The sequence below is a fragment of the Lissotriton vulgaris genome, chromosome 1_1, assembly GCF_964263255.1.
Source record: "Lissotriton vulgaris chromosome 1_1, aLisVul1.2, whole genome shotgun sequence".
Lineage (NCBI taxonomy): Eukaryota > Metazoa > Chordata > Amphibia > Caudata > Salamandridae > Lissotriton > Lissotriton vulgaris.
This window is the reverse complement of record NC_141685.1, coordinates 582,777,185-582,784,790: the sequence shown is the minus strand read 5'-3', so window position 1 is coordinate 582,784,790 and position 7,606 is coordinate 582,777,185.

Genomic DNA, 7,606 nt, shown 5'->3' with positions numbered 1-7,606 from the left:
AATGAGGCTCACTCAGCAACTGACCATTGACAATGTAGCTTTGTGGTGCATTCTCACAAACTCCAGAATAGGTCTCGGGCCACTAACAAATCAGAGGGCAACCTCTCTATGAATGAGAAAAACAATAGCAAAACCTTTGTAAATCAACTTTTAACTAAACAAATTCTTGTTTGCTTAACTTGTATGGGAAGAAAGTCAACAAGTAAGATAAGTCAGTTCTCACAACTAATAATGAGAAGAGGAATGAACACAGCAGCCTTCACAGTACTGTCAAAATCAGCAATGCCATTAAATCGCAAGCGTAACAACGCATGCGATATAACAACGCGTAGCCATTACTACGCGTGTTTTTACATCGCATGCGCTGTTACAATGCATGCGATGTAATGCCAACCCACCTCGTTGTGAGGAAACAGAGGCTCTTCCGTTTCCTCACGTCGAGGGGCGGGAACCGGGAGCAGAGATGGCGTCACTGTAGAGGAACCACGAGGAAAGAGAGGTAAGGATGACTGTGCTTGGGGTGGGAATAGTGTGGGTAGTTGTTTAGGTAGTGGTTTAGGGTAGTGTTGTAGTGTCGTAGTGTTTTAGGGTTTAGGGTAGTGTAGTGTAGGGGTGGGAGTAGTGAGGGTAGTGGTTTAGGGTAGTGTTGTAGTGTTGTAGTGTTTTAGGGTTTAGGGTAATGTAGTGTAGGGGTGGGAGTAGAGTGGGTAGTGGTTTAGGGTAGAGTTGTAGTGTCGTAGTGTTTTAGGGGTGGGAGTAGTGTGGGTAGTGGTTTGGGGTAGTGTTGAAGTGTTTTAGGGTTTAGGGTAGTGTAGGGGTGGGAGTAGTGTGGGTAGTGGTTTAGGGTAGTGTTGTAGTGTTAGTGTAGTGTAGTGGTTTAGGGTTTAGGGTAGTGCAGTGTTTTAGGGTTTAGGGTAGTGTTGTAGTGTTTATGTAGTGTTTTAGGGTTTAGGGTAGTTTGTAGTGTTTGTGTAGTGCAGTGTTTTAGGGTTTAGGGTAGTGTTGTAGTGTTTGTGTAGAGTTTTAGGTTTAAGGGTAGTGTTGTAGTGTTTGTGTAGTCTAGTGTTTTAGGGTTTAGGGTAATGCTGTAGTGTTTTAGGGTTTAGGGTGGTGTTGTAGTGTTTGTGTAGTGTAATGTTTTAGGGTAGTGTTGTAGTATTTGTGTAATGTTTTAGGTTTTAGGGTAGTGTTGAGTGTTTGTATAGTGTAGTGTTTTAGGTTTAGGGGTAGTGTTGTGGTGTTTGTGTAGTGTTTTAGGGTATAGGGTAGTGTTGTAGTGTTTGTGTAGTGTAGTGTTTAGGGTTTAGGGTAGTCTTGTAGTGTTTGTGTAGCATAGTGATTTAGGGTTTAGGGTAGTGTTGTAGTGTTTGTGTAGTGTTGTGTTTTAGGGTTTAGGGTAGTGTTGGAGTGTTTGTGTAGTGTTTTAGGGTTTAGGGTAGTGTAGTGTAGAGTTTTAGGGTTTAGGGTGGTGTAGTGTTTGTGTAGTGTAGTGTTTTATTGTTTAGGTTAGTGTTGTAGTGTAGTGTTTTAGGGTTTAAGATAGTGTTTGTGTAGTGTAGTGTTTTAGGGTAATGTCGGGGGGTCGTGCAGGGTAGTGTAGTGTTATTTTAGGGAGAGGACTGGGGGTCGGGGAATGGGTTGTGCAGGGGTAGGGTAGAGCCACTTATCTTGCCAACTTTAACCACGAGTATAGCTTTACCACGCATGCCTTTGCATCGTAATGGCATGCGTAATGGGTCCGTCTGACATCGTAAGCAGCCCCTAAGAATAGGTTTTTGGAGGGAGCACTTAATTATGCAATTGAGTTCAAAGAAACTACTAGCTATGCTTCAACTACTGATGCTTTGTTCAAAGCAAATACCAAATAAAGCTTTCTTTTCCTAAGAGCGTATAGGGATCATAAATGCTCCAAACTAATTGTAGGCCCTTATCTTTCCCCTTTAGAGCCAGGTTACCTGGAGTGGGAGGTATTCAGACAAAATATCGAGTCAGTAATATCGACTGACACAATTATCAAGTAGGAAAGGAAATATCGTGACACAGAAATATAGGGAGCAAGTATATGATGGACAAGAATATCAATTTTAAGGTAAGTATTATAGAGTTTTAAAATTTAGAAGTCATTATTTTAAAATGTTAAGGTTAGTAATATCGTTAGCAAAAATATAGTTGTTTCAAATGACAATTTTTTTATTAGTGTTATGTATTTTAGTATATATTTGAAAAGCATGTGATCTTTTTGTATAAGGATTATTTTTATGTTTTTTATGTATGTGTTCAATTTGTAGTACTTATTAAATTTAATTTAATAACATTTTGCATTTTTATGTTCCGTAGCGAGTTGAGGCTTTATAGGGGAATAGACTGGGAAGTCATTTAATTATATTAAATGAATGATTTTTTTAAATTATATTTATTTTCATTGATATTGCTTTTAATTTTTTGGGGGGTACATTTTATGTATGGGTTGAGGGCTTTATAGGGGTAAAAGGTGGGAAGTAATTTATTTTTAATTAATTAATAATTAGTTGGTAATTTAAATTAATTAATTAATAATTAATTATGGTAATTGTGTAATTATTTTGGGGTTGGGGGCTGTAGGGTTAATGGGGTAAAGGGTGGGAAGTAATTTATTTTTAATTATTTAATAATTAGTTGTTGAGTAATAATAATTAATTGATAATTAATTATGGTAATTGCTTAATGACTTTTTTTGGGTGTGGGTTTAGGAATTATAGGGGTAAAAGGTGGGGAGTAAATGAATGTTACTTAATTTATAATTAGTTGTTAATTACTATTAGTTATTTAATTGAAAATTAATTTTAATTGTGTAATTAACTTTTTTAAAGTTTAATTTTAGGTGCAGGCTGTGGGAATTATAGGGGGAAATGGTTGGAAGTTATGTATTTGAATGTATTATATTTTGATTTTTAATTATTAATATTTGTTTAAATGCTAATTAATTATGTTAATTGTACAAATACATTTTGGTTTTTTACATTTTAAATGTGGGTTGTGAGTTTTGTTCGGATATCGGGTGGGAAGTAAATACATTTTAAGCAATTCATAATTAATTTTAAATTAATAATAATTATTAATTTAATAATTAGGGGCGAGTCCATCTGATATTGGTTGGGAACTGGGACGGAACGACCTTCAGTCGTCTGTCCCAACCCAGGAAGTAGGATTCGACTGAACACTGTTCAGTCACACTCCTATTCTTTACTGTGGGAGCCTGCATTCTGAATGGAATGCATGCTCTCATGGTAAAGTGCTGAGGTGCAGTTCATCATAGTGAAGTAGTGTGGCTCACTGGTTAGAGGCGGCAGACCCGAGAGCAGAGGACGGCCCGGGACCAGGGTTCGATTCCTGGCGCGGCAGGTTTCTGGACCAGGGTCAGCGGACTCGATAATTCTCTCGCCTCGGTGCCCACTCTGATCAGCGATCACACTCGGCAACTCTGGGCATTAGCTTGCCTCATCTTCACTAACGGCCCCACCAGACCGCCGGGGATGCCTGGTCTCACCCTGGAGATACCCATTAAGGGACCATCTCTCAGGGAAGCCAGGAAGGGTTTCGCAGCGGTCGAAGCGCCTTGGGACCCTACGGGTAAGTAGTGCGCTATATAAATGCCAATACATACACATACATCCCTGCACCCGGTGGCAGACACCTCAAGGTGCCTGACACCAGGTGCAGGGATCAATGGGGGTGCACCATAGGTGCCCCCTAGGCTGCCATACGGCGGCCTTGCACCCATGGGGGCCCTGCTGGGGGCCCCCAAACTGGGATTCCCACAGCCTTTCTTTGTTAGAAAGGCTGGCACAGAAAGGCTGTGGGAATCCTCCATAGGAATCCCCTGGCCGGAAAGAGCCGCCCGAGGGATTGATGGAGGATTTCCAATGGCAGCCGGGCTCTCCGAGCCCATCGCAAGCCATTCGGAAATCCAGTTCGGATTAGTTTCCGACCGACCACATCAAATAGGGTCAGTCGGAAAGGAATCCGAACAGCAGATTCAGATGCGGTCGTAGCCATTTCCAACCACATCTGAATTGTCCCCTTAATTGTGTTGTGTGTTTTGTTGGGGTATATTGTTGGAAGTACATTAATTATATAGTGATCAATAATGAATATTTAATTAATGAAAAGATTTTTGTTGAATATTTATATTAATAGTGTAAATAATTTTTGGGGTGCAGGTTGTGAGTTTTGTGGTGTTATAGGGTGGAAAGTAACTAAACTAAATTTATGTAATATTTAATGTTGTTAATAAATAACTTCTAAAAAAAAATTTTTTATTGTATGAACATTATTTTTGTATTCTTTTTATAATTATATTTGTAGGTATTTGTGATATGTATTTAACATTATAAGACTTTTTAAGTTAAATATCTTTATTATATTTTTTGACATATTTATATATTTATTTCTTTACTATTTTTAAAAATACTTTTATTTTGTTAAAGATATTTTGTTTGCTTTTAATGTTGAACTGACTAGAGTAACTGTGGTAAGAACTCTCTCTACAATAAAATTTTGGATCAGCAATCTGATAGGGCAGATACTGGCATCCATTCATTAAGAGAAGAACGGTTATGGTTAAAGGGGTTATTTCTGACATTTTTTCATTAAAATCCTCTCAAAGAAGGAGAGACACTCCCTTATGAGTGCTGTAGCACTACTGGGCCCATGTCCTTTCTCTCGCTTAATCATCTCAGTCTATACCTCAGGTTCATTTGCTTGGTCCTCCAATGGATCTTGGACCGGGCCGAGAGGGGTCCTATATAGGGTATCCAACCTTGTTATCTAATGAGGACCAAGAACAAAGTTATACAAGTAAGGTATCAATACTGCTAGACCAAATCTCCTGAAGAAATTCAGTCGGACTAAAATCATACAAACCAATAATTCAGTTAGAGCTCTACAGAACAGTACAATTAGAATCTGATGACCAGAGACCTCTCTAATAGAGTTCTCATCTCTCATTAATGGCCAGATTACGATGTTGGGTGGACGTACACGGAAGCAGGGCCACCCAACGAGGAGTCGGAGGTCCCACTGGCCGCATTAGGATGTGACTGCCTTCACTGAGGTTGCAATGTGTATATTTTGTATTGTGGCATGTGCTATACAATACAATATGCGGCAATACAAAAAAACACATTTCAAACATCCCTGCACCATTTAGCACCATGTACCATGTGCCTGCCACATGGTGCATGGATGATCAAGGTGGCACCATAGGTGCCGCATCAGGCCAATGGTCGAGGGCCAGGGCAAATGGGGGCCCGCTAGGGCCCATAAGATCACTTTCTGCCAACCTTTCATGGAGAGTTAACGCCATGAAATCGCTGGCGGAAAGGGACATCGTACCCCTACGGCATTGACTGAGCAGGCACTTCCACCACTGTAGGGATTGCAGCTCGTCCAACAGTCTCTCCTCCTGCCCGCCCACCATCCGCCCACCATCCATTCACCATCCGCCCAACATCTTCGAGCACAGCTTAGCTATGATGTCCAATCAATTTTGGAGACAAATCATAGAGAATCAGAAACAGGTTAGGGATGGTTAGATTTTATCAGTAAATTTAAGAAGAGTAAATATATCAATATCAGACATTTATTTAAGAGTGCAAAATAATACAATTTTGTCTGATGGGCTATCAATTACCAAAGCTCTAGGAGGGTTCAGGAAAAGGTGTGAACCATATCAGCTCAAAGGTTGTCTCCCCTTAGGGAAAGGAATCCGGAAATTTTGCACAGAGCCTAAGCGTCAGCCAAGGAAAGTCTGCAAGGAATTAAATTATGACTCTCAGTCCGCAAGATCTCCACAGCAAAGGGAAGAAGAACATCGTCGGAAGCCCCCTCACCTCCGTTGCACAACATTTTGTATTCCTAAAGTTCCGAGGTGACATCTCCTGTGTCACCTCATCTGATCAGACCACTGGTCAGTTCATAGAGGGTGATTGTCGTGCAGCATAAAGAAGAAACATTTTGTAAAATATAGGCGGTGCAGAATACATATGTGTCGGGCCATCCGGTGGGAATATTACTCTTAAACAAAGATCCTTTACCAAAGGCCCAGGAGAAACTTGGAAAAGACAGTTTCTCAGGCAGATGTTCCCAATGTCAAACAGTCCTCATATTCGAGTCAGCACGCTCTGAAGAAAACATAGGGGCTGATTACGATGGCTGACGGACTTGTGTCTGCCCGACATCGTAACGAGGATTGGGACCGCCCATCAGTCATACGGTGGGCCCACACTCCCCATTAGGATGAGACCGCCACTATGGCGGAAGCATCCAGCACTTTAACATTGCGGCGGGAGGTGCTGGCTGCACACCCACCGTAATGCTAAATATGCATGTCCTGCGTTTTACTGCACTACATGGCAGGCACCACGTGGTGCCTGCCACTTAGTGTAGTGGAATGTAGGAGAATACCATGGGTACCCCCACAGTGCACCAACACCGCACCCCAACCAATCCCCAACAGCTTTTCATGGAAAGGCTGGCTGAAGCCAGCATCGTGATCTGGCGGATGGTGCCTGCTAGGCACCGCCACCATTTTATGCTATCTGGCTGGCCCACCAGGCAATCAGAACGATTGCCTGTGGCGGATCCGTGGTGGTTGGTCTTTGCACCCACCACGGTCCCGGTACGATTCCCCCGCCATTGTCCGATGGCAGTGGGCCCGCCATTGCACGGCTGGCGATGGCGGGCCTTCAGCCATCGTAATCGGCCCTAAAGTTTCAATTCACCTTAGAATGTCGGAACCTTTTTCCATGAGAACAAAGTCGGGCAACAGGGTAAAACACATAGAAGCAGGCAGACATTTATTGAGTTAGGCGGATATAAGCAAAATATAAAGTATTGAAATATACATTTTCATTACAAAATATGGCATTCAATAAATTGTTGCGGCTTAACTTCTCTTAGAAAGCAAGTTAATTTCATTGTAACTTGCAAATGCAACTATGACATGTTACACATTTTTTAGAGTACCAATATATAAAATTACTTCACACCATAAATTATATACATTTCATTTCTAGTAATTCTCACTAGTTCATATTATCATCTAAAAGTTACAAAGCATTTAAAATTAGTTTAAAAGTACAGCACCTGTTTGTCTTTTTTCACTTCTCTGCACATTTCTCAAGCATGGAAATATGGAGCCTAAACATAAACTGTTCACATTTTCGCGTAAGTGTTTCTATGCCTTGTTACATTTTCATAAATTCTCTAAACACTTTATTATTTAAATGGATGGTTAAGGAAATCTCGATAATACGCGAATCATTACATTTACATTTCTATTACACGTTAAAGGGAATACACCAATGAAATGTAAGAAAATATGTACCTAAATTATTATTTATGTGCTTTCATCTACTCCACACGTTTTATCTACATGCTTTTACAATGCAGTAACTAATATTACAGTTAGCACCATATGTGCACATTTGTCATTTTCTCTCAAAAGTGTCAAAATCGGTTGTATGTGTCAACAAAGGGAATCAGCAGATTTTCTGCTTCATCATGAGAATACCTGGCTGAAAAACGAACGTCTGTCTCATTGTCCATTAAGGAGTAATGATAACAA